Here is a 27,725-nt window from a genome sequence, read left to right on the forward strand (position 1 = left end):
GCTGAGAAATGGCAGCTGGAGTTTAACACAGATAAATGTGAGGTGTTGCACCTTGACAGGGCAAATGCAAGGAGACAGTACACTGTTAAGGGTAAGGTCCTGAACAGTGTTGCTGAGCAGAGAGATCTTGGGATCCAAGTTCATTGCTCCTTGAAAGTGGCTACCCAGGTTGATAAGGTGGTTAAGAAGGCATGTGGAATGCTTGCTTTTATTAGTGAAAGCATTGAGTTCAAAAGTCAGGAGGTTATGTTGCAACTTTATAAAACTCTGATTAGGCCACATCTGGAGTATTGCAAACAGTTCTAGTCGTCCCCATTAAAGGAAAATGATGAGGCTTTGGAGAGGGTGCAGGATGATCCCTGGTTTAGAGGACATGTGCTATCAATGAGAGGCTGGGTAAATGAGTTCTTTTCTCAAGAGTGTCAGAGGCTGAGGGGAGATCTGATGGAGATTTATAAGATTATGAAAGGCATAGACAGAGTGAACGGAGAGTATCAATTTCCCAAAGCTGAAATGTCTAATACAAGAGGGCATGCATTGAAGGTGAGAGGGGCATGTGAGGGGTAAGTTTTTTACTTAGAGAGTTGTGGATGCCTGGAATACACTACCTGATATGGTGGTAGAGGTAAACACATTAGAGTCCTTTAAGAGATGTTTGGATAGGCACATGGATGTAAAGAAGATGGAGGGATATACACAAGAAAGACAATGTTTACAAAAAATGGCAGAGGTTAATAAGACTCTAGTACCAACATGCCAACTAGATATCAAAAAGAACCAGCAGGAAGAATGGATCTCAGCTGAAGTGTTATGCAAGGTCGAGATGGAGAGGCAAAAGAAAGCCGTAATGGTTCACCGCAGGACTAGAGTAGAAAAGGTGAAAGCACAGGAAGGACACGCAGAGACTCTCAAGGCAGTAAAGAAGAGTGTTAGAGCAGCCAAGCGTAGTTATATAGACACCTTGGCAGAAGAAGCAGAATACACAGAGGGGCATAGCAACTTGAGGAAACTGTATGACACCACCAAGAAACTTTCCAACAAGAACAGTAAGCCTGAGGGGTCAGTCAAGGACAGGGATGGAAAGGCCATCATAGGAACAGAGCAGCAGCTGAACAGATGATCTAAACACTATGAAGATCTGCTGAACAGACCCGCATCTCTAAACCCACCTGATATTCCTCCAGCCAGTACTGACCTACATTTAAACTGTGACAAGCCTACCAGAGAGGAGATCAGGAAAGCAACAAAACTGCTTAAAGAATGGTAAACCAGCTAGTCCAAACAACATACATCAAAGTTGCTGCTGAACGCAGCAGGCCAAGCAGCATCTATAGGAAGAGGCGCAGTCGACGTTTCAGGCCGAGACCCTTCGTCAGGACTAACTGAAGGAAGAGTGAGTAAGGGATTTGAAAGCTGGAGGGGGAGGGGGAGATGCAAAATGATAGGAGAAGACAGGAGGGGGAGGGATAGAGCCGAGAGCTGGACAGGTGATAGGCAAAAGGGGATACGAGAGGATCATGGGACAGGAGGTCCGGGAAGAAAGACAAGGGGGGGGGGTGACCCAGAGGATGGGCAAGAGGTATATTCAGAGGGACAGAGGGAGAAAAAGGAGAGTGAGAGAAAGAATGTGTGCATAAAAATGAGTAACAGATGGGGTACGAGGGGGAGGTGGGGCCTTAGCGGAAGTTAGAGAAGTTGATGTTCATGCCATCAGGTTGGAGGCTACCCAGACGGAATATAAGGTGTTGTTCCTCCAACCTGAGTGTGGCTTCATCTTTACAGTAGAGGAGGCCGTGGATAGACATGTCAGAATGGGAATGGGATGTGGAATTAAAATGTGTGGCCACTGGGAGATCCTGCTTTCTCTGGCGGACAGAGCGTAGATGTTCAGCAAAGCGGTCTCCCAGTCTGCGTCGGGTCTCGCCAATATATAGAAGGCCACATCGGGAGCACCGGACGCAGTATATCACCCCAGTCGACTCACAGGTGAAGTGATGCCTCACCTGGAAGGACTGTTTGGGGCCCTGAATGGTGGTAAGGGAGGAAGTGTAAGGGCATGTGTAGCACTTGTTCCGCTTACACGGATAAGTGCCAGGAGGGAGATCAGTGGGGAGGGATGGGGGGGACGAATGGACAAGGGAATTGTGTATGGAGCGATCCCTGCGGAATGCAGAGAGAGGGGGGGAGGGAAAGATGTGCTTCGTGGTGGGATCCCGTTGGAGGTGGCGGAAGTTACGGAGAATAATATGTTGGACCCGGAGGCTGGTGGGGTGGTAGGTGAGGACCAGGGGAACCCTATTCCTAGTGGGGTGGTGGGAGGATGGAGTGAGAGCAGATGTACGTGAAATGGGGGAGATGCGTTTAAGAGCAGAGTTGATAGTGGAGGAAGGGAAGCCCCTTTCTTTAAAAAATGAAGACATCTCCCTCGTCCTAGAATGAAAAGCCTCATCCTGAGAGCAGATGCGGCGGAGACGGAGGAATTGCGAGAAGGGGATGGCGTTTTTGCAAGAGACAGGGTGAGAAGAGGAATAGTCCAGATAGCTGTGAGAGTCAGTAGGCTTATAGTAGACATCAGTGGATAAGCTGTCTCCAGAGACAGAGACAGAAAGATCTAGAAAGGGGAGGGAGGTGTCGGAAATGGGTAGTAGACATCAGTGGATAAGCTGTCTCCAGAGACAGAGACAGAAAGATCTAGAAAGGGGAGGGAGGTGTCGGAAATGGATAGTAGACATCAGTGGATAAGCTGTCTCCAGAGACATCAACCGTCTCGACTTCACCGCACCTTGTCCCCATTCCAACCTCACTCCTTCGGAACGCTCTGCTCTCCACTCCCTCCGCACTAATCCTAACCTTATTATTAAACCCGCTGATAAGGGGGGTGCTGTTGTAGTCTGGCGTACTGACCTCTACCTTGCCGAGGCACAGCGACAACTCGCGGATACCTCCTCTTATTTACCCCTCGATCGTGACCCCACTAATGAGCACCAGGCCATTGTCTCCCACACCATCACCGACTTTATCCGCTCAGGGGATCTCCCATCCACTGCTACCAACCTTATAGTTCCCACACCCCGCACTTCCCGTTTCTACCTCCTACCCAAGAACCACAAACCTGCCTGTCCTGGCCGACCTATTGTCTCAGCTTGCTCCTGCCCCACCGAACTCGTTTCTGCATACCTCGACACTGTTTTATCACCCCTTGTTCAATCCCTTCCGACCTATGTTCGTGACACTTCTCACGCTCTTAAACTTTTCGATGATTTTAAGTTCCCTGGCCCCCACCGCTTTATTTTCACCATGGATGTCCAGTCCTTATATACTTCCATCCCCCATCAGGAAGGTCTCAAAGCTCTACGCTTCTTTTTGGATTCCAGACCTAATTAGTTCCCCTCTACCACCACTCTGCTCCGTCTAGTGGAATTAGTCCTTACTCTTAATAATTTCTCCTTTTGCTCCTCCCATTTCCTCCAAACTAAAGGTGTAGCTATGGGCAGCCGTATGGGTCCTAGCTATGCCTGCCTTTTGGTTGGGTTTGTGGAACAATCTATGTTCCGTGCCTATTCTGGTATCTGTCCCCCACTTTTCCTTCGCTACATCGACGACTGCATTGGCGCTGCTTCCTGCACGCATGCAGAACTCGTTGACTTTATTAACTTTGCCTCCAACTTTCACCCTGCCCTCAAGTTTACCTGGTCCATTTCCGACACCTGCCTCCCCTTTCTAGATCTTTCTCTCTCTGTCTCTGGAGACAGCTTATCCACTGATGTCTACTATAAGCCTACTGACTCTCACAGCTATCTGGACTATTCCTCTTCTCACCCTGTCTCTTGCAAAAACGCCATCCCCTTCTCGCAATTCCTCCGTCTCCGCCGCATCTGCTCTCAGGATGAGGCTTTTCATTCTAGGACGAGGGAGATGTCTTCATTTTTTAAAGAAAGGGGCTTCCCTTCCTCCACTATCAACTCTGCTCTTAAACGCATCTCCCCCATTTCACGTACATCTGCTCTCACTCCATCCTCCCACCACCCCACTAGGAATAGGGTTCCCCTGGTCCTCACCTACCACCCCACCAGCCTCCGGGTCCAACATATTATTCTCCGTAACTTCCGCCACCTCCAACGGGATCCCACCACGAAGCACATCTTTCCCTCCCCCCCTCTCTCTGCATTCCGCAGGGATCGCTCCATACACAACTCCCTTGTCCATTCGTCCCCCCCATCCCTCCCCACTGATCTCCCTCCTGGCATTTATCCGTGTAAGCGGAACAAGTGCTACACATGCCCTTACACTTCCCCCCTTACCACCATTCAGGGCCCCAAACAGTCCTTCCAGGTGAGGCATCACTTCACCTGTGAGTCGACTGGGGTGATATACTGCGTCCGGTGCTCCCGATGTGGCCTTCTATATATTGGCGAGACCCGACGCAGACTGGGAGACCGCTTTGCTGAACATCTACGCTCTGTCCGCCAGAGAAAGCAGGATCTCCCAGTGGCCACACATTTTAATTCCACATCCCATTCCCATTCTGACATGTCTATCCACGGCCTCCTCTACTGTAAAGATGAAGCCACACTCAGGTTGGAGGAACAACACCTTATATTCCGTCTGGGTAGCCTCCAACCTGATGGCATGAACATCAACTTCTCTAACTTCCGCTAAGGCCCCACCTCCCCCTCGTACCCCATCTGTTACTCATTTTTATGCACACATTCTTTCTCTCACTCTCCTTTTTCTCCCTCTGTCCCTCTGAATATACCTCTTGCCCATCCTCTGGGTCACCCCCCCCCTTGTCTTTCTTCCCGGACCTCCTGTCCCATGATCCTCTCGTATCCCCTTTTGCCTATCACCTGTCCAGCTCTCGGCTCTATCCCTCCCCCTCCTGTCTTCTCCTATCATTTTGCATCTCCCCCTCCCCCTCCAGCTTTCAAATCCCTTACTCACTCTTCCTTCAGTTAGTCCTGACGAAGGGTCTCGGCCTGAAACGTCGACTGCGCCTCTTCCTATTGATGCTGCTTGGCCTGCTGCGTTCACCAGCAACTTTGATGTATGTGGCTTGAATTTCCAGCATCTGCAGAATTCCTGTTGTTTGAGTCCAAACAACATTCCTGGAGAAGAATTTAAGGGCAGACCAGGATATTACAGTAAAGAAGATGTACCGGCTCTTTCAGAAGATCTGGGAAGAAGAGCAAGTACCAACAGACTAGAAAGATGCCTACCTTATCAAGATTCCGAAGAAGGGAGATCTTAGCAACTATTCCAAATACAGAAGCATTACACTCTTGTCAGTCCCAAGAAAAGTCTTCTACAGGATAATACTAGAGAGGATGAATGATGCTGTAAACTAAGAGATGTATAAACAGGCTCCTGCCAGAACAGATTATGTACTGACCAAGTAGTCACACTACACAGCTTAGACAAGCAGTCACTTGAGTGGAATTCATTTCTGCACATCAACATGGTTGATTATGAAAGAGCCTTCAACAATGATTACAGAGAGACCCTGTGGAGAATCTTGTGGCTCTATGGAGTACCAGGCAAGATGGTCAAACTGATCAAGAATTCATATGAGGGAATGTCCTGCAGACAGCTCACCAGCAGCTTTCAGGTAAAACAGGAGTCAGGTAAGGACTCCTGATGTACCTTTTCCTGTTTCTTTTGGTCATAGACTAGATCATGAACTCATCTACAGCACAGAAAAAGAATGAGATCCAGTGGACCGTTTGGAGCAACTGGATAACCTGGACTTCACTGATGATATAGCTCTCCTATCCCATACCCATAAGCAGATGCAGGAAATATAACAGACCCGGCATTCACACCAGCACAAGTGGGCCTTAACATCCACAAAGGGAAAAATAAAGTCCTCATATCAACTCAACATGCACTCTTTCCAGAGAAGTTCACTTGAGGGGGTAGAAGCCTTCATCCAGCTCGAGAACATCTGGTGCTCTAAGGAGCTGTCACAGAGCACTTAGATCAGGCTGTTCAACTCCAATGTGAAGTTAGTTCTTCTGTACGGGGAAGAGAGTTGGAGGACATCAAAATCTATCATTAGGAATAGCCCTCTGGAAGAGACCACACCAGCTAGGAGCAGATGAAGAATTAAGGAAAATAAGGTAGGGATGGATAAGCCAAGTACCAACATCACCAGGCAAGTATTAGCATAGAATCCCCAGGGAAAGCGGGAGAGAGGCCAGCCAAAGAACACTTGGCCATGTGACCTTGAAACTGGGCATCAAGAAAAAGGCCTACACCTGTGGTCAGCTTGAATGTCTGGCTCAGAACAAAGGACTCTGGAGTGCTGCTGTTGGCAGCCAATGCCACAGTAGCGGTGATGGGCTAACTGGTTGGTTCAAGAATTGAATGTTTGAAAGGAAGTAGCTGTTCTTGAACTTGGTGTGGGACTTCAGACCAGTGTAACCAGTGGTGTGCTAAACGTGCATTGATACAGTTTAAAGTAGTGCATAGGGTTCATATGTCTAAGGATAAACAAGCTCATTATTATTCTCATATAAATCCTATATGCGATAGATGTCACTCTGAGATAACTTCTTTATCTCATATGCTTTGGGTCATGCTCTTTTTTGAAAAAATATTGCAAAGATATTTTTGATACTATCTCAACTGTTTTGAATATTGATTTACAACCTCACCCTATTACTGCAATTTTTGAGTTACCAATGATAGAATCAAGTCATTTAATATCTGTAGAAGTTTGTCAGAATGTTTGGTGATCAGATGAACCTCTTTAATTTCCTAAGAAAGCAAAGATGCTGGTGTGCCTTCTTTATGATTGCATCCATGTGCTGGTCCCTGGACAAGTCACCTGACATGCTAAACATAGTTCTAGTGCCCCTGTGCAAACCAGAGGACTTCGAAAATCATTCAAAAAGGTCCTTCATGGCAGGCTGATCCAGAACATTGAGGCACATGGGATCCATAAAGACTTGGTAGATTGGATTCTAAATTGTTTGGACCATAAAGGGGGTGGTAGTGTAAAGGTGTTATTCTAAGTGGAGTTCTGTGACCAGTGGTGTCCTACAGGGATCAGTCCTGAGACCTCTGTTATATATGGTGTATGTAAATGATTCAGGTGAAAATGTAGGTGGATTGGTTAGTAAATTTGCAGATGACATGAAAATTGGTGGAGGCATAGGAGTCTATTTCATTTTAGGCAATTTTTATATGTTGAAATTATAGCTACCATTGCAATATTTACTTTGCTGTTATCAACCACTACAGTTTAACAACTGGTAACTTCTGTGCAGGGTGAAAGGATTTGATCGATTGTGGAATAGGTTAAAAGGGACTGAAAGGCTAATTCTGTGCTGTACTGTTCTATGGTCTGTTTGACTTGGCCTTCAACAAATCCATGCTAACTTTCTTCTGATTGAGTTACACTGGTGCAAGCGACTTCTGTTGGTTATAGTTTATAGAACTTTTCCCCACCGCTGATGGTCCTGGAGATGCTGGTTTTAGCCCTTCATTCTTTTTGGAACAACAGTGTGACAATTGTAATTTAGAGTCAGAGAAGTCACACAGCACAGAAACAGACCCATTGGCCCATGGCGAACATGACAACCAGTTCAAGCCAACTAACTTCTAAGCCAATCCAATTTGCCTGCATTAGGTCCACCAGCCTCTCATCCTTTCTATCCATATATATGCCCAGGAACTTTTTAAGTATTGTTAATATACATGCCTCATCCATTTCCTCTGGCAGTGGTTTTGGGAACAGCGCAGGGAGTTAGGGGTTAGGGACTGGGATGAGGGAGTGTTGAGGTCAGGGCAGTAAATGAAGAGTTAGGGGCATTAGATGGCGTTTGGAGTCCAGGTTGGCAAGAGCTGGTTTGGAAGTCTGTTCAGCGGGACTCATGAGGGCAGATGACCCAGCCCCAGGTCATCAGCATCAAAGGTCCATGTGAGTCCAGAAGTTAAGGCCTGTAATCGGTGAAGTCTGGAGTGCAAAGGTGAAGGTTGAAATCCAGAGCTCGGTGAATCTAGAGGTAGAAATCTGAAGGCTGAAGTCCTGGACCAGCTTGTCTGGAGGTCAGATGCCCAATGTCTGTGAGTCTGTAAGTCCGGAGCCAAGGATTAAAGGCTTAAAGGCAGCCTACCTTGGGGCTAAATACCTGTCTATATGTGTGAGTGGGTGGGAAAGGGCTTGTTTTGTTGTTGTTGTTGTCTTGTTTTGTTTTGCTGTTATTGTTGCTGCTTTTGTTGTTTTGCTGAACATTGTGGGCATGGTAGAACGTGTGGAGACACTCCCAGGCTGCCCCCAGCACATCCTGAATTGTGTTGGTTGTTAAACACAAATAATGCACTTCACTGTATCTTTCAATATCCATTCAATAAATAAATCTAAATCTAATCTGAAATCTGAAATTGATAGCTGACCATTGACTTTCTGTTCTTTTTCTTTGTATGTAAAACACAGAAAATTAGCATGCAAGTATGCCAAGTAATTAAGAAGTCAAAAAGAGAGTCAGTATTTATTGTAAAGGGGAGGAAAAAGAAAGGCTGTATATGCTGGAATCTAGCAGCATCTGTGGAGGTAAAGAAATGTTAGAAGGTTAAAATCATTCCTTGTTCTTTTCTGATGCAGCAACAAAAGGAATCCATAAACAAAGGAGGCACTATACGTGTGTCAAATGTTATAAGAAGTTACTTTAATAGACTTGCACAAAGGATAAAATACAGAAAGAAAAAAAACTAATAAAGTAGCAAAAGAGACGAAATAATATTTATCAACCAATCACTAAGCCACTCCACACAATATACTGCCTGAGTGATCTCCAAATGTCTGACAGCTTTTCCAGTCTCTCTGTCTCCCTCTCTCTCTGCCTCATGATGTTAAGCTCTTAGCACTAGTTACGACCCAGTCTAAGAGGATTCCCTCTTCACAAATGAATTGACTCTTTTTTACCTTTCATAAGATCCCTTCAAAAATCCTAACATACCTTTTACACCAGTACTTTCCTGATGATTTTCACCATTATGTACTCACTAGACTGGTACTCACACTAATCTCTCAAAATATTGAATTGTACTTCCCCCCCCTCCCCCGTACCTTTTTAAAGCATTCCCACATCCCAGACTACCACCATTTAATCTTGCAAACTTCCATTTTGTGTTACTCACCCTAACATATACCAAGGAGGAATCAAACCTAACTCTTTCCTTGGAGGTTCGAGACCTTCCATCAGGACTGAGAGTGTGAAGGGAAGATAGGCAATAGGAGGTGAAAGAGAGAGGGTGGGTAAGAGAGAGAGTGAGAGAAAGAGAAGGAAAAGCAAAAGAGAGGGAAGAGAGACAGAGAAAGAGAGAGAAGGAACTGAGGGGGAAGAGAGAAGGGGAAGAGAGAGAGAGAGAGAGAGAGAGGAAGGAAGGAAAGAAGACAGACAGACGGACAGGGCCTGGTAGGTGATAGATGAAACTGGATGAGTAGGTGGATAATAGATAGATGGGATTTTATAAAGGTAATTGAGAGATTAAAACAAGACGATATTACTAAAGCCACACTTTCTTCTTTTCAGGCAGTTCCTTGGTGTTGAGTGTGACTTGCTTCTTCCCCAGTTTCATGGGTCTTGAGATGTTTCTAGTCCAATGTGGCATCTTCATACTCTGTTACAGGTGAGAAATGAGCTAGGTGGATGGATAATATGATGCTTTAGCTTTGCCATCTCTTTGGGTTTTTCATGTACTCCTGACAAAGAGGCAGGAGACTGTTATCCATTTTGAGTTCTCCTTATCCACTTGGAGTGGTCAACAACCAAGGATTCCCACAAATAAGCGAGAATGTTACATTTTTCTAAGGTGCCATTGAGAGGATCCTAGAGGTGTATCCTCTGTTTGCCTGTTGTTGTTGCGCCACAACAAAGCATATGGCTCAGCTGGTAAACTCTCTGACTCCTAATCTCAGTGAGCCTGGTTCAATCCTCACCTTGGGTGCTCTCTGTGTGGAGTTTGCAATTTCTCCCTGTAACTACGTGGGTTTTGTTTGGGTACTCTGGCTTCCTCTGATATCTCAACATGTGTTGTTTATAGGTTAGTTGGCCACTGTAGCATTTCCCATAGTGTCTAGTAGAATCTGGGGTGAGTTGATTAGAATGTGGGGAGAATAAAATGGGATTGGGGTAAATAGGTGGCTGAGGGTTGACTGGACTCAATAGGCCAAAAATCTTTTTCTGTCCTGTGGGATCTTACAAAGCCTTAGAGTGTGGTGAGACCACACCTGGAGTACTGAGTAGAGTTGTGGAACCCTTGCTGAAGGACCAGATACTGAGTTGAGACCATCTTGGGCTTAAAAGTAATGGTCAATAGTTTGTACTGAGGCCCTGCATCAAGGCAACCCATGATGCAACTCCTGATGTAAGGATCTTGACCTGTAATATTGACTACTACTTTCCCAGTACACCCATGGAGAGAAGTTGGAGGTGCATGTATAGAATAGAAGATGTCACTTGCAAGATATGGTCCACTGTTGTTCTGAGAAAAGACAATACTTCCCATCGGAGGCTGTTTTCCTAATAGATCTCTTCTGTTTATGCATGATCCATATCCCTCCTATCCCTAAGTAGTTATCTATCTATCTAACAGTCTCTTAAGCGCCACTTTTGCATCGGTCTTCAGCTCTACCACTAAGTATTTTCCACTTTTATTTCATTGAACAGCTTACCTAGTTATTAAGTTATTACTTTCATTTGCATGGATTTACTAAGTAAAATGTTTAATTGTCAGTACTTGGACTTGAGAAACCCTGAGTGTACTGTATGCTCACGAGTACAGTACATATCCATTGTATTTTAAAGAAGTTGTCTGCTTGGGCTGCATACTGTTGTGGTGGAAACACTGGTTTCAGGAACCTGGTCAAAATCTGGATTCATATCACTTTTCATATTTTCATTTAGTTTTGTACGGTCAGTAAATTTGGAAATGTTACACTTGGTCCCCACATTGTCAATAAAGATTGTTCATGGCTGGGTTCCACCTAGTTGTTATGGTCTTCTAGCCAGAAGGGATCCATTTAATTCCACTTTTTGTTTTCTATCTGATTACCAACTCTCTCTCCATGCCACATTTCCATGTGTTTTTATTTTTTCTCCAGTCTCCTCAGTGACTGATTGAAAACCTTCCCAAAATCCAAACATACCACAATGACTGGTTCTTCCCATATAACACAAATTCTCAACTATACTTGCTTGAAATGGAAAATGTAGAAGAGAAGGGGACCTGTGCCGTCAGTATATCTGGCTGCTCACCTAGTCTCTCCCCCACACCTGTGTCATGGTTGGGTGGCTCCACAGGGTGATTACACTGCCTCCCCATCACTGATTCTGTCTACACTTGCCATTGCTTTGGGAAAGTAATCAACAGTTTGGAAACATTACAGTTTGGAAGCATTACAGTTTTGTTGCTCAGCAAGTTTCAAGACATTTTCTGATCTTTCAGCAGCAATTTTCTAAGAAACTTTTACCTTGGCTTTCTTTCAACTTTAGGTTTGCTCCAGTTCCTGGTTATTCATAGTTATTGATTATTGGCCAAATTTACCATAACTTCATCAGTATGTAACAGGATCAAGCTTGTCAATCTCCAGCCATAATGAAGGACCTCTCCTGGATATTTTCTCTTCTTCCCCTTCCACCAGGTGGAAAATACAAAAGCCTGAGAGCACATGCAGCAAGCTCAAAAAACAGCTTCTATCATGCTGTTATAAGACTCTTGGGGGTCGGGGGGCTCTTATATGCTAAAGATAATCTTTTGAGCTCTCAATCTACCTCATTGCGGCCCTTGAACTTCAATTGTCAACCTATACTGCACTTCTGCAAATGTAACACTATGTTTTGCATTCTGGTACCACCTTTCTCTTTGTAGTTCCTCACGTGCTTATGCATGGTAGAGTCTGTCTGGATGGCATGCAGATAAAAGCTTTTCACTGCATTTCAAAAATAAACCAATCACCAGTTACTAATTTCCAGATATGAGGAGTGGTCTGTGGTGTGAATTCTGCAGAGTGGTTGGAATAAGTAATGGGAAATGAAGCAGCAGAGCATCAGAAATGCTGAGCTACCAGTCCTGGTCCTGAGAAATATATGGATGTTATGATGGCGAGCCTTTCACTAGCATCTCCTTGCCAACTATTGCCTGGATCTCTCCTTGTCCTATTGTGAGTCAATGACACAGGCAAATAAATGATTGGTAAAAATAACAGCCTCTGGTGGTAGGTCAGGTGATGTAGGGTAGAAAAGGATTGATAAATTGAAAGGACACTTGCCTTCAAGCCTGCTGTCAGATGACATCCAGGAGATGTCTAACTAGCAATAGGCACCTCATTTAAACTCAACATCAACATCAGAGTCTAAGCACGCATATTGATGGTTGAGACAATAGTTTTGAAAGTCGGAAAGGGCCTGATGTAGAATCTGATCTGACCTTGGAACTGATGTATAAAGATGAGACAACCATTCACTTAACACCCATTAGCATGCAGGAGCCTTTTTCTTTACCTTTATTTGACCCCTGCATTGACCGTTGCCATTTTAGCTCACAGCAGCAAATAATAGGAATACATTCTCAATGAAAATAATATTGATTACAGGCATTGCTCAGAGTTCACAAGACAGAAAAGAGAATTTGTAGTAGCATTATATTAGTGGATGCCTTTTAGTGGTCTTTACTCAAAATAAAGGAACATTGTATTGAAGAAATAGTGGCCTCTTCTGGTAGGCGGTCAGTGACTATGCGTGTTCCATTGTGGAGAGGATACTTCCAATAGTGGGCAAGTTTAAAACCAGATGGCACAGTCTCAGAATCGAGGGATGTCCATTTTGAACAGAGATGAGGAGAAATTTCTTTAGCTAGAGGGTGGTGGATCTGTGGAATTCATTGTTACAGCCAACTGTGGAGGCAAGTCATTAGATACATTTGAGGCTGAAGTTGATAGGTTCTTGATTAGTCTGGGAATCAAAGGTTATGGGGAAAGGCAGGAGAATGGGGTTGAGAGGGATAATAAATTAGCCATGATGGCATGATGGAGCATGCTCGATGGGCTGAATGGCTTAATTATGCTCCTATATCTTATGGTTTTATTGTCTAAATGTAGGAGATCAAATCGTTTCTGTCTCTGTTATATAATTTCTTCTTTACAGTTCACATGTGTATTGATGTACCCAGACGCCTTTGAGTGAAAAGTGAGTCTGTACCAGTCAATGCCAGTCTGTTTCCAGTTTTGGGCACTTTAGGAAAGAGATTTAGGCCTTGGAGGCAGTGCAGGAAGCAGTCACTGAGACAGTGTAATGGACGAGGGGAAATTGTTATGAAGAGAATCAAGATTAACGACTGGTTTTTAAATAGAGCAAAGAAGATTTAAAAGAAAATCTGATAACAGGTCACAAATTTGATCTGTTTGTGGCAAACCTTGGGATTGAAATGGAAATTAATCATTGAAAATACAAATTACCTGTAGGTTATTTTATTTAGAGGTACAGTGCAGAACAGGCCCCTCTAGCCCAAGAAGCCATACCACCCAGCAACCCACAAATTTAACACTTGCCTAATCACAGGACAATTTACAATAACCAATTAACCTACTAACAGATATGTTCTTGGAACGTGGGAGGAAACTGGAGCACCCAGAGGAAACCCATGTGTTCATGGATGGGATGTACAAGCGCCTTACAGGAAGGTGTCGAAATTGAACTCTGAGAGCGTGTTGAGATGATTTGTAGCAAGGAGGTATGACTTGATATCCCCAGGATTGTGCTTAGAGTGTAGAGGGATGCAGACCTCAAAATATTATTCTTCACAAATGTGGACTCTTTCCATCCAAATGCACCAAAAGTCTTTCATGCCCTAACCTGAGTAAATGTTTGTATTTTCAAAGCTCAGCCTCTCTAGTCACTTCCACTCAACCCCCAGATTAAAGATTTCCCTTTTTCCATTTTTTTGTGGCAGAATACAAGAGAACACTGCTGGAGTCAGTTGGAATGTATCCAACTCAAATATGGCTGTTATGAAATTGGCAAATTAAATTTCATTAAAGATATTTCTGTGTGCCACAATTCCCGAGGAACACATTGGATTGTGTAGTGGCAGAGAGGTTTCAAAGGAAGTGAGTGAGGGCAGATGGGACATTCTATGCACCACAGTCCCCAAGGAGACTTTGGAATGTGTGTAATTAGGCACTTAACAAGATCAAATAAAAAGAAGTTAGGTTTAAGCAGAGTGGTCATTGTGTGAGTGGGCCAGTGTTCTCAGAGTTGGGAGTTCATACTTTGGCTCATAGAGGCTTCAGTGAGCAGAAGTGAAGGCTGTAGGTAGTTTTTTGTGCTAAATCTTTCCTCCCTTTTTCTTATTGCATAGTTAGAATAGTATGGATGCCAGGCAGGATAGTGAAATTCTCCTCTTGTGGCTTATGGGAAGGAAAGAAGAACTCCAGTGTTCCTGATGCCTACACCTGCAAGAAATGCATCCAGCTGCAGCTTCTTTCAGACCGTACTAAGGAATTGCAGCTAGAGCTGAATGATCATTTGGGAGGATGAGGGTTTGAGCAACAGGACATTCAGTGAGGTAGTTACACCCAAAATACAAAACCCAGGCAAATGAGTGACTGTCAGAATAGGACAAAGGGATAGGCAGCCAGTGCAAATTACGCTTGTGGCCATCCCCTCAACAAAAGGTATACTGCTTTGGATGCTGTTGGTGGGGGGGGGGGGATGACGTAGCAGTGGAAAGTCACAGCAGTCAGGTCTCTGCCACTGAGTCTGGCTCTGCTGCTTGGAAGGGAATGGGAGACAAGAGGTGAGCTGTAGTGAAAGGGGATTCAACCATTAAGGGAACAGACAGGAGGCCCTGTGGACAAGAACAAGATTCCTGGATATTACCTTCCGGGTGCCAAGATCAGGGACATTTTGGATTGACTCCCAGTTTTCTTAAGGGGAAGGCTGAACAGCCAAAGGTCATGGTCCCCACTGGTACCGATGACATGGGTAATAAAGGTGATAAGGTCCTGAAAAGTGAGTTCAGGGAGTTAGGTGTTAAACTAAAGGCTTGTTATCTCAGAATCACTACCCATGCCATGTGCTAGTGAGGCCAGAAATAGGAAGAACAACTTAACTCATGGCTGAGGAGTCGGTGTAGGAGAGAGGGCTTCAGATTTTTAAATCATTGGTTTCTATTCCAGGGAAGATGTGACCTGTACAGAAGGAACAGCTTGAACCTGAACTGAAGCAGGACTAATGACTAATATCCTTAGAGGAAGATTTGCTAGTGTGGCATTGGGGCTTTAAACTAGAGTTGCAGGGTCATGGGAACCAGAGTGCCAGAGCAGATAGTGGAGAGGTTGTGGGGAAAGATGTTGTTAAGCCTACACACAAAGTCAGGAAACGAAAGGTTGAGCATGATGGGAATAATGTTTTAAGTTGTGTATATTTCAATGCAAGGATTATTGTAGGAAAGGCAAATGAGCTTAGGGCATGGGTCAGCACATAGAATTATGACATTGTAACCATTAGTGAGACTTGGCAGGAATGGCAGCTTAATATTCCGGAGTTCCATTGTTTTAGATGCAACAGAGTGGGAGGGATTAAAGGAATGGCATTACTAGTTAGGGAAATGTCATGGCATTGCTTAGTCACAACAGACTGGACAGCTCGTCTAGTGAGGCTTTATGGATGGAACTGAGAATTAAGAAAGGTATGACCACATTAATGGGGCTATATTATAGGCCACCCCAATAGTTGGCAGAATTTAGAGGAACAAATTTGTAGAGAGATCGCAGACTGTTGCAAGAAACAGAGGTTTGTATATTAAGTGATTTTAACTGTTCACATATTGACTGGGACTCCCATACTGTAAAAGGACTAGATGGGATAGTTTGTGAAGTGCGTTCAAGAATGTTTCCTTAATCAGTACATAGAGGTCTCAACTAGAGAGAGTGCAATACTAGGTTTCCTACTAGGGACGAGACAGGCAGTTAACAGACGCTTGTATTGAGGAACACTGGATCTACTGATCATAATTCAATCAGGTTCAGGATAATCATGGAGAAGGATAGGTCTGGTCCTTGGGTTGAGATTCCAAATTGGAGAAAGGACAATTTTGTTGATATCAGAAAGGATCTGGCAAGTGTTTTCTTGCAAAGGTGTACTTGGTAAATGGGAGGCCTTCAAAAGTGAAATTTTGAGAGTACAGTTTGTATGTTCCTGTCAACATAAAAAGCAAGGATAACGTATTTAAGGAACCTTGGTTTTTGAGATATATTGAGGCCCTGTTTAAGGAAAAGGAGTTGCATAGCAGGTGTAGGCAGAAAGGTGCAAATGAGGTACTCGAGGAGTAGAGACACAACGATGTTTCGCTGGGTGGCCAACCAAACTACTAACAATTCTACTACGTATGCTTTTTTGGGACTACAATCACTATAATCCACCACTGTAGTTTCCCACTGGGAGGTGTGCTTTTGAGCAGTCTGTATGACCCAGTGTTTTTGTGGTATCCTGAAATATTTGGTGAACTGGACTTTTGAGAATGTAGGTACGTCCAGGGCGGCCGGTGCTGGAGCAGACTTGCGGCCAGACTGAAACTTCAGGTTGGATAGGTTAGGACTTTATTTCTTAGACCGTAGAAGAATGAGGAGATTTGATAAAGGTATGCAATATTATGAGGGGTATAGAGGTCAAGATGTCTACATTAAGGACGAAAGGTGAAATATTTAAGGGCAAAATGACTGGGAACTTCCTCACTCAGAGGGTGGTAAGAGTATGGAGCAAACTACTAGTGGAAGAGGTGGATGTGAGTTTGATTTCAACGTTTAAGAGAAATTCGGATCATGGACGGGAAGAATATGAAGGGCTATGGTTCGGGTGCAGGTCGATGGGACTAGGCCGACTAATAGTTCAGCATGGACTAGACAGGCCAAAGGGCCTGTTTCTGTGTTGTAACTTCTTATGACTCTATGACACCTCTGACAACATTCAGATAGCTCTAATGAACAAGTTTCTACCTTTTAACCCTAGCGGCTGTGTAAGATTTCTCTTTGAAATCAGGCTTTACAAGTATGGTTCTGGATTGTTGGCTTCACTTAACACATCTCCACTGAGTTGAGCTGGCAGCTAATGAAACATCTTATTGTTTTTTTGGAGGAGCTTTTTCTTTCAGCTGCGAGGCCCTCATTATTGAACAATAACCTTAGCCTGTTATTGTAATGCCTGTCGCCTGGAGGAAAACCTGCAAAAACCTAAACAATGCTCGCTAAAACTTACTAAAGCTCCATTTACTTTACAGCTGCTAAATTGAATTTCTTGTAAGCTCGCTGTTGAGCTTCAGTCAGTCTCCCTGAATAAACAGCTTAGCCTTGGTGACAGTATTCTGATATTACAGCTTAATTCTTGCTCCTCTCAAATCATTTCTTGAGCAATGCTCCTCTTTGTTTAGTCATGGCTCCCAGCTACTTTCTGTGGAGAGGAGAAGCACTCCACGTACTATAATTCTGTAGGTGGCACTTGGTGGAACGGGCCTACAATGAGAATGGAAATGGTCTTCAAACTATCATCAGCCTGGAGTTTCTCTGCAATCTAGGAAACGTCCTTGTGAATCATTCCTGCAATCTCTCCAGCTTAATCGGGAAGAGTGCTCTGGTGGGAACAAGCTAGAGGACTTCATCCTGCTGCTGTAAGGAGTTTGTATGTTCTCCCCGTGACCACATGGGTTTCCTCCTACATTCCAAAGATGTACTGGTTGGTAGGTCAATTGGTCATTGTAAATTGCCCCATGATTAGGCGAGGGGGTTGCTGGGTGCCATGGCTCGAAGGGTCACAAGGGCCCACTCTGTTCTGTATCTCAATAAGTATTTTTCTACATGAACCTTGTAGCTATGAGAGTTTCCTGGGATCCTGTTCATTTCTGTATGCAGCTGGTCTGGAGATAGTTGTACCATCTCCAAACCTTCCTCCACAAACTATCTCCAGTGCTGTCCTCCCAGAGGAGTGATGAGTCTTTTTAACCTCCTCTACCTGCACTCTCTGTGTGATGTCACTCCCAATATGTTATGTAGAATAAAACGTAGATGCCATTCTTTCACACTGCTTGATACTGCTGCAAGGCTCTGACCAGACTGACTACAGGAAACACTGCCAGTGTTCCGATGATTTGGTCTGTGGCAGTCAGAATAGTCATGTGACTCTTATTACAATTGCCATCTCACTGGGGGATTTCATTCAGATGCCACTGAGCTTCTGCTTTCTTAGAAGCTTCAGGAGATCTGACATGTCACCAAATACTCCAACAAACTTCTACAGATTTGCTGTTGAAAGTATCTGACTGGTTACATCACTTTTGAAAGTATCCAGACCAGTTGCGTAGAGTAATTTCAATGTACAGGAATACAAGAGACCGCAGAGAGTAATGGGCACAGGCCAGTCTATCATGGGCACCATTGTCAGCACTTAAGATTTACTTCAAAAAGGCACCATTTAGCATCAAAGACCCCTCTCCAGGGTTCATGCCCTCTTCTCATTGCTGTCCTTTTTTGCGCTAATGTCTTGCTTTTGCACAGTCTTTTGTAATCGCTTCACTGTATAACTTACGTCTAATTTGTGTTCTGTATGTTGTCTGTATCTTCATGCCTGGGATGCTACTGCAAGCAAGTTTTCCCTTGTCCCTGCTCCTCACTCTACTTGTGCACATGATGATAAACTTGACTTGAAAAACATCACCAAAGCTTCCAATGAATCCAGCAGAGAATTGATGAACTCTTAGTGGTTGCATGCAAGCTGTTCTTTGGTGGTCTTCCCGCCTGACATCATGCCCAAAGGAATCAGAGTTTTCTCCAGCCTGTCTAACTAAATATTTCCAGAGTCCTTCAAATTCTGAAATATGGTAAACACCTTCTGCTAAACATTTATTTGAGAAGATTTAAATGCCTTGTGCCAGTTGAAACTGGATTGATCCTTATGAAGTACACCTGAAACATTGTGCCAAACCAGCTAAAAAGCCAATCAAAAACACCCAAAAACTAATCCCTCCTACTTACACAATGTCTATATTCTTCCATCTTCCTCATATTCACGTACCTATCTGAATGTCTTTTAAAAGTCTCCAATGTATTTGCCTTTGTGTGGGCACATGGCCAAGTGGTTAAGGCATTGGACTAGCGACCTGAAGGTTGTGAGTTCAAGCCCCAGCTGAGGCAATGTGTTGTGTCCTTGAACAAGGCACTTAATCACACATTGCTCTGCAACGACACTGGTGCCAAGCTGTATGGGTCCTAATGCCCTTCCCTTGGACAGCATTGGTGTTGTGGAGAGGGGAGACTTGCAGCATGGGCAACTGCTGGTCTTCCATACAACCTTGCCCAGGCCTGCGCCCTGGAGAGTGAAGAGCGCAGATCCATGGTCTCGCAAGGCTAACAGATGCTTTTACTATTTGCCTTTACCCCAGACAGTGTTGGGCACATGGTTAAGGCATTTGTCTGGTGATCTGAAAGTCGCTAGTTTGAGCCTCAGCTGTGACAGCGTTTTTGTGTCCTTGAGCAAGGCACTTAACCACACATGGTGCCCCACACAGACTTCCAATCTGCACCTTGTAAGGCATGAAAATGCCCGACGCAGGCCCCTCATGGTCTAACGTTCCCTCCCCTCCCCAGGCAGCACATTCCAGGTATTCACCACTCTGAGTCAAAAAATACCCCTCACATCCTCTTTAAACCTACCTCCTCTCACCTTCAATGCATGCCCTTTGGTATTAGATATTTCTACCCTGGAAAACACAGCCAAGAGGTAATGTTGCAGCTATATAGGACCCTGGTCAGACCCCACTTGGAGTACTGTGCTCAATTCTGGTCGCCTCACTACAAGAAGGATGTGGAAACTATAGAAAGGGTGCAGAGGAGATTTACAAGGAAGTTGCCTGGATTGGGGAGCATGCCTTATGAGAATAGGTTGAGTGAACTGGGCCTTTTCTCCTTGGAGCGACGGAGGTTGAGAGGTGACCTGATAGAGGTATACAAGATAATGAGAAGCATTGATCTTGTGGATAGTCAGAGGCTTTTCCCCAGGGCTGAAGTGGCTAGCACAAGAGGGCATAGTTTTAAGGTGCTTGGAAGAAGGTACAGAGGAGATGTCAGGGGTAAGTTTTTACGCAGAGAGTGGTGAGTGCGTGGAATGGGCTGCTGGTGGCAGTGGTGGAGGCGGAAATGACAGGGTCTTTTAAGAGATCCCTGGATGGCAACATGGAGCTTAGAAAAATAGAGGGCTATGGGTAAAACCTAAGTAGTTCTAAGGTAGTGACATATTCGGCACAGCTTTGTGGGCCGAAGGGCCTGTATTGAGCTGTGTGTTATCTATGTTTCTATGTTTCTAAAACAGTTACTTTCTGTCTCCTCTCTATGCCTCTCATAATCTTATTAACCTCTATTAGATTTACCCTCAGCCCCTGCCGCTACAAAGAAAATAATCTAAGTTTGTCCAGTCCTTCATGATAGCATACACCCTCTAAACCAGGCGGCATTCTGGTAAACTTCCTCTGAACCCTCTCTAAAGCATCAACATCCTTCCTATAGTTGTCACAACCATGGATTTGTGAATATGCATATTTCAGCTAATTATTATTTCATTCTTTTTGTCATAGCGCTAGTTGACTCTTGAGCAAAACACAGCAATATTTTGCTGCCTGCTTGCATTTGGCCTTGCCTGAGAAATTGGACTGTCGAGCTAACTAACTCTGAAGACTAGCGGTATTCATTTTAAATTTAGTTTTTCCTTTCAGCCATAGTGTTGACTTCACTTCCTATTTGAGAGTTTGAGTTAACAGCCCCGTTTGGTCTAGTGTTTATTGTTTTCTTTTCCTTCTAACTCTGCTTGCATTAAAGTCTGTGAACTATCAACCCGTTTCAGTGTCTCTCACTTCACACTTGTGCCTTATTTGAATGTAGTGACAATAGTGAGGCAACCAAAACTGTGTGTAACTGATTAGTTTTCTGTGTTCTGGAAGTCCTAGACTTAAGCAGTAAATCCAAAGCTGGAAGCAAGGAAGATACCAGTTGCTTCAAATACCACCTTGAAAAAAGTCTTAATGGCTAGCTTACTTGTGCTAACAATGCTGCTTCCTCTGGTGAAGAGGTCTCTACATGGCATTGGATATGGCTCTCTGAATCCTGGGTATCATTGGGTTATTAATGTGATGCATGTGGAAACTCAGCCAGCTCCATATACCTCCCATCCATGTACCTATCCAAATTTCTCTTAAATGTTGAAATCGAACTCGCATCCACCATTCTGCACAATATTCCAAATTAATCCTCACCAACACCTTAAACAACTCCAACATAACATCCCAACTCCTGTATTCAATGCATTGATTTACAAAGGCCAATGTGCCAAAAGCTTTCTTTACAACTCTATCTATCTTGTGATGTCACTTTCAAGGAATTATAGATCCGCATACCCAGATCCCTTTGTTGTACCACACTCTTCAGTGCCCTACCACTCACTGTGTCAGTTCTACCCTGGTTTGTCCTCCCAAAGTGCAGCACCTCACACTTTTGTCTGCATTATATTCCATCTGCTATCTTCCAGCCCATTTTCCCAGCTGGTGGTCCAGACCCTGCTGCAAGCTTTGATAGTGTTCCTTGCTGTCAACTACACGGCCAATTTTGGTGTCTTCTACAAATTTTCTGATCTTCCTTACTACATTATCATCCAGATTACTGATGTAAGTGACAAACAACACCAGATCCATTATGGATTCCTGCGGCACACCACCAGTCAGAGAGCTAACCATTTGCTACCACTCTGGATTTTCCATGAAGCCAATCTCAAATCTGTAGTGTATATAATATTTCAGTAATATTTGAGTAATATTGTAAATATATTGCTTGATTAAGCATTCTTTGTTAATGTAAGAAGTACATGAATGGCATACGTTATTATGTCACCACACCATATGTGAGCGTCTCACTAAAGAAAAACTAAGTACACAAATATCCCGGGCTCCTATGTTTTCTCTTTCAATTAGTTTCTAGAGTTACAAAAAATAACAGTAGTGACAAGGCAAATTTGAAACAAACCCAAGACGACTACCTACCCATTGAAACGCAGCACTTTTTTTCTTCAGGAGAGAATTTTGAGTTTAAAAAACAGGTACAGCACATGTTTCTTCATAAAGAGAGAGAGAGAGAGAGAGTCGAATTTAAAAAAAAAAGGCAGAAAACAGACAAAGTTACAAGCAACAGGTATGGCCACGATTCATATGTAATAAGTACTGGGTGATAATAATCATAAATTTAAAAAAAGAAGTAATGTCTAGTTACATCAGAAAGATAGACAGATTTGATTGCAAAACAGATGTGTGGTTGATGCATACTAAATGAATTGAGTAGTATTTTGAAACAAATGAAATAGCTAATTAAAAGCAAGTGCCAAGAATCCAGTTTGCTTAGATGTTTAACTACTCCAACCAAACCAGCCGAAATGAGCTTTGCTGATATCGTGAACGTAATGGAGGAACAATTAGAACCAAAACCATTGCAGAACATTTTAGCTTTCATAAGCAGAATCAAAAGGAAGGGGAGTCCATTTCGGCATACATGGTTGAATTGAAGATATTGTCTAGGCATTGTCAGTTCAGTGATGAGCTCAATGATACACTGAGAGATCATTTAGCTTGTGGAATCTTACAAGAAAGCATTCAAAAATGGCTCCTAACTGAAACAAAACTCACATTTATAGGAGCAGTTGAAATTGTGGTATCAAAGGAAACAACAACCTGAGTGCCACAGTAGAATGGTGGAAAGCACAATGTAGTGACCCGGGTTCAATTCCCATTGCTGTCTGAAAGGAGATTGTACGTTCTTCCCGTGACCACGTGGATTTCCTCTGGGTGCTCCAGTTTTCTCCACATTCCAAAGACCTACTGGTTCATAGGTTAATTGGTCATTGTAAATTATCCCGTGATTAGGCTAGGATTAATTTGGGGGGGTGGTGGAATTGCTGAGTGGTGCAGCTTGAAGGGACAGAAGGACCTATTCTGCACTGTATTAAAATAAAAGAAAATTAAAAATAAAGATGCAATTGAGTTGCAGTCCAGAATGAATGTGAATGGGAACAAAATTGCAACATCTAAACGGAAACCTGCCTTGCTGAACAAGTAGCGTTACTGTTGTGAAAGGAACTTACATACATCAGACTAAAGCAGGCGAAACTTGCAGAAAATGCAACAAAGAGCATATCGGGCAGACAAAAATAAGTGGACTGCACAGGGAAAAGAGAAAGATAAAAAGTCAAGTTGCAGTTTCAAAAAGAGCACTAATCTGTGTGCTGTTGATGGAAAAAATCTAATTTTGAGAATGACACAAACCTGTGTGGCCTTGAGAGTTAGAATGTGGAAATTGACAAGAGACAAGAAGTATGGCTTACACCAGAGATAAATGACAAATTAATTAAAATGGAATTGGACACTGGCTCAGCTGTTTCAGTCATCGCAGAAAATGAGTTTGAACAGCATTTCAAAGTTACTGAACTGAAGCCTGCAGATATGCAACTAAGAACCTATATTGGATAAAAGATAATTCCCTTGGGGACAAGTTTGTGAAATACAGCAACCAGCAAGACACATTGGTGTTGTATGCAGTAAATACATGAGGGCCAGCATTGTGGGGCCATTACTGGATGAAACCACTACAACTTGATTGGAGTTCCATCCACTATTTGCATGCCACATCCCCTGCAGAAGAGCCAACAGACAGCAGGTTAAGAAAGGTACTGGATAATACCACAGCAATGTTCAAGGATGGCATTGAAAAACTCAAACATATCAAGGGTAAAATATTGTTATGTGACAATGCCATGCCATGTTTTACAAAGCCCACCCAGTCCCTTATACCGTCCATGATAATGTAACCAGTTAGCTAGATTGCATGGAGGCTGAAAGAATTCTTTCCAAAGATGAGTGGAGCCCATGGGCAACACCAGTTGTCCCAGTAGCCAAGAAGGATGGATCTGTCAGAATCTGTGGTGATTTTAATGTCATCATCAACCCAGCACTGTAAGTAGATCAACACCCTCTGCCCGGGCTAGAGGATACCTTTGCAAACCTTTCTGGAGGGAAGCATTTCAGCAATATGGAGCTAGCTGAGGCCCACCTACAGATGGAAATGGAAGAAGCGTCCAAAGTTTCTCACCATAAACACTCACAAAGGGCTTTATTGCTATAATGGTCTTACTTTTGGAGTAGCATCTGCACCTGTTCTCTGGCAGAAAGTGATAGACCAGGTGCTATAAGGTTGACCAGGTACTTAGTGATACCTAGATGTCATCATTGTCATTGGTAAGGATGACAAGGAACATCTCTAAAATCACAAAACAGTGTTAAAACAATTAGTAGATTATAGGCTCAAAGCACAATGTGACAGGTATTAATTCTTTAAACTAAGCTTTGCTTGCTGTGGTCACACTTTTGACACAAGTATGCTGAGAAAATTCAAGCAATAGTGGATGCTCTGGGCCAAAGTACATGTAATATAGTTGTGGTCCTTTTTAAGATTTATCAATTTCTATAACAGGTTCCTGCCATACTGACCCCTGTGCTCTATCTACCCTTGAACTCATTACTACAGATTGGGAAGAAACAGCAATGGACAAAGAGACATGAGGTGGCTTTCCAAAAGACAAAAGAAATGGTGACATCAAACACTGAACTTGCATATTCTGATCCACATCGTCCAATGAAGTTTGTCTGTGATGGTTCGCCTTATGGTATAGATGCAGTCATGTCACATGTTATGAGTGATGGAAGTGAACGCCCCATAGTCTTTGCATTATGTTCCCTAACTGCTGCAGGGAGGCCTTAATTGTGGTGTAAAATGTGTTTACCAGGACCTTCATGAGAGAGAGTTTACTCTCATTACTGATCATCACACTAAAAGGGTGTTCTACTAACAGCAGCAGGATGAATGCAGAGAATAGATTTGCAGATAGATACAGCTGAAGTCAGAAGTTTACATACACCTTAGCCAAATACATTTAAGCTCAGTTTTCCACAATTCCTGACATTTAATCCTAGAAAACATTCCCTGTCTTAGGTCAGTTAGGATCACTACTTTATTTTAAGAATGTGAAATGTCAGAATAATAGTAGAGAGAATGATTTATTTTCAGCTTTTATTTCTTTCATCACTTTCCCAGTGAGTCAGAAGTTTACATACACTTTGTTAGTATTTGGTAGCATTGCTTTTAAATTGTTTAACCTTGGGTCAAACATTTTGGGTTGCCTTCCACAAGCTTCTCACAGTAAGTTGCTGGAATTTTGTTCCATTCCTCTAGACAGAACTGAAAATGCGTGTGCAAGCAAGGAGGCCAACAAACCTGACTCAGCTACACCAGTTCAGTCTGGAGGAATGGAACAAAATGAAACTTAGGAGAGACTCAGCGAGGGAATGGACTGGAGTCTCTGGAGGAACATGTTGCCTGAAATCTACCATGGGACCCCTGCAAGCCCAAGCCCTTATTCCGGATGGATTAGTGGGACTCCGCTCCAGAGTGTCCCTATGGATAGAGGGAATCTTTGCAAGGCCATCCTCGACACTGGGTCACAGGTCACCTTATTGTACCAGTCGTTCTACAACAAATACCTGAAGCATTTTCCCGTAACCCTGTTTAATGCCCTGGCAATTTGGGGCGTCAGTGCTGGTGATTATCCGTATGATGGGTATTTGTCAGTGAGACTGGAGTTTTCAGAAGCCGACGTGGGAGTGTCCGAAGTTCTGGAGACGTTAGTGCTGGTTTGTCCAGACCCGGTTGAGACGGGGGGGTGCTTCAATTCTGGTGGGGACCAGCACCTCTGTGGTGCGGAGGCTCATGGGGGCCTGCCAAGAAAGGGCGGGTGAGAACATTTTGGAGACCCGGGCTGTGCACTCAATGTTTTGAGCTGCTTTTGAGGCAGTGCGGAGCCATCCTGGGCCGGATACTGAATGTAAGCGAAGCCCAAGGTAATAAGGCCTGGGGAAGTAGTGAGGCCATTTTAGTGGATGCCCTGGAAGACCTCGGGGGGAGTCACAATTTCCGGCTGGGGTGCTGGTGAGGCCCAAAGTGCAGAGGCCCTCCGTGGTACAGGCGAACAGGATTGTTGTGATTGTCAGGAACACCACAACGAGAGAAATTACCTTTAAGAGAGGGATGCCACTGGCACATTTGTTCCTGGTGACTGTAATGTCGAGTGCTCCCAGAAGGCCTGCTGGGGGTGGGGGGGGGTACGATTGGAAAACAGAGGGAAGCTGACTGCTGAGGCCTTTAACTTTGGGGACTCACCAGTGCCGCCGGGTTGGAAGAAGAGTCTGGTGAAGAAGATGTTGAAGCTGGAAGATGTTTTTTCCCTTGGCGAGTTTGATGTGGGTTGTTCCAAGAGCACTCTCCACACCATCCGGGTGACTGAGGTTACCCCGTTCAGAGAGAGGTCGTGGCGACTGGCCCCTCCAGATGTGGAAGATGTGCGCCAACACCTGCGTAAGTTAAAGGAAGCTGGGATCATCTCTGAATCCTGAAGCCCTTATGCATCTTCAATAGTAGTGGCCTGGAAGAAGAACGGAAAGGTACGCATGTGTGTGGACTATAGGACTCTGAACTGGCACACTGTCCACGACCAGTATACAGTACCAAGGGTCGAAGACGCGCTGTCCTGTCTGAGTGGTGCGAAGTGGTTTCGTGTGCTGGACCTGAGGAGTGGATACTACTAAATCCTGATGAGTGATGCCGATAAAGAGAAGATGGCATTTATATGTCCTCTAGGATTTTTCCAGTTCGAAAGAATGCCCCATGGCATATCGGGAACCCCTGCCGCCTTCCATGGTCATGGAGAAGATGGTGGGGGATATGAATTTGCTTGAAGTTTTGGTGTATTTGGATGACTTGATAGTATTTGGATTCACCTTGGAAGAGCATGAAGCAAGGCTACTGAAGGTGCTAAGCTGACTGAAGGAGGAAGGGTTAAAATTTTCCCTGGACAAATGCCAGTTCTACAAGACATCTGTTAGCTATGTTGAGCACATAATCTCGTGGGATGGAGTAGTTACAGACCCGGCTAAGATAGAAGCGGTGACCACATGGCCGAGGTCCCAGACTGTGAGCACTCTGCACTCGTTCTTGGGGTCCTGTGGTTATTATCGGAGATGCGTGAAGGGCTACGCCAGAGTGAGTCACCCCTTGAACCAGCTTCTGCGTGGTTACCCACCCCCCCCCCCGGGGCAGAAAAGTAAAAGGGGACGGGAGACTGGAGATTATCTCAACCCGTCAGAGCCCTTCGGACAGAGGTGGGATGCAAAATTTGAGGAGGCTTTTAAATCGCTGAAAGAGTTGCTGACCCAGGCACCGGTGCTGGCTTTTGCCTGTGTACCCCAGTTACCCTATGTACTACTCACCAATGCCAGCCGAGAGGGATTAGGGGCCATCTTGTATCAAGATCAGGGTGCCGGGTTGAGATTTGTAGTGTTTGTCAGCCAGAGTTTGTTGTCCTCCAAGAGGAAATATACCACCCACAAGTTGGACTTCCTGGCATTGAAATGGGCGGTGGTGGATAAGCTGAGTGACTATCTCTACGGGGCCAAATTTGGGGTGAGGACGGACAACAACCCGCTTACTTATATCCTGACATCGGCGAAACTGGATGCTACAGGCCATCGTGGTTGGCGGTCTTGTCATTGTGTGATTTCAACCTGAAGTACCGGCCGGGGAGCTGGAATGT

The 27,725-nt window shown here is 44.2% G+C and overlaps 1 pseudogene; it reads left to right on the forward strand.

Moving 5' to 3' along the window:
• The first annotated feature begins 823 nt into the window (after nucleotides 1-823).
• On the forward strand, nucleotides 824-26,529 carry LOC134357657 (uncharacterized; annotated as a pseudogene).
• The last annotated feature ends 1,196 nt before the right edge of the window (nucleotides 26,530-27,725 follow it).

The sequence above is a fragment of the Mobula hypostoma genome, chromosome 17 (genome assembly GCF_963921235.1).
Source record: "Mobula hypostoma chromosome 17, sMobHyp1.1, whole genome shotgun sequence".
Lineage (NCBI taxonomy): Eukaryota > Metazoa > Chordata > Chondrichthyes > Myliobatiformes > Myliobatidae > Mobula > Mobula hypostoma.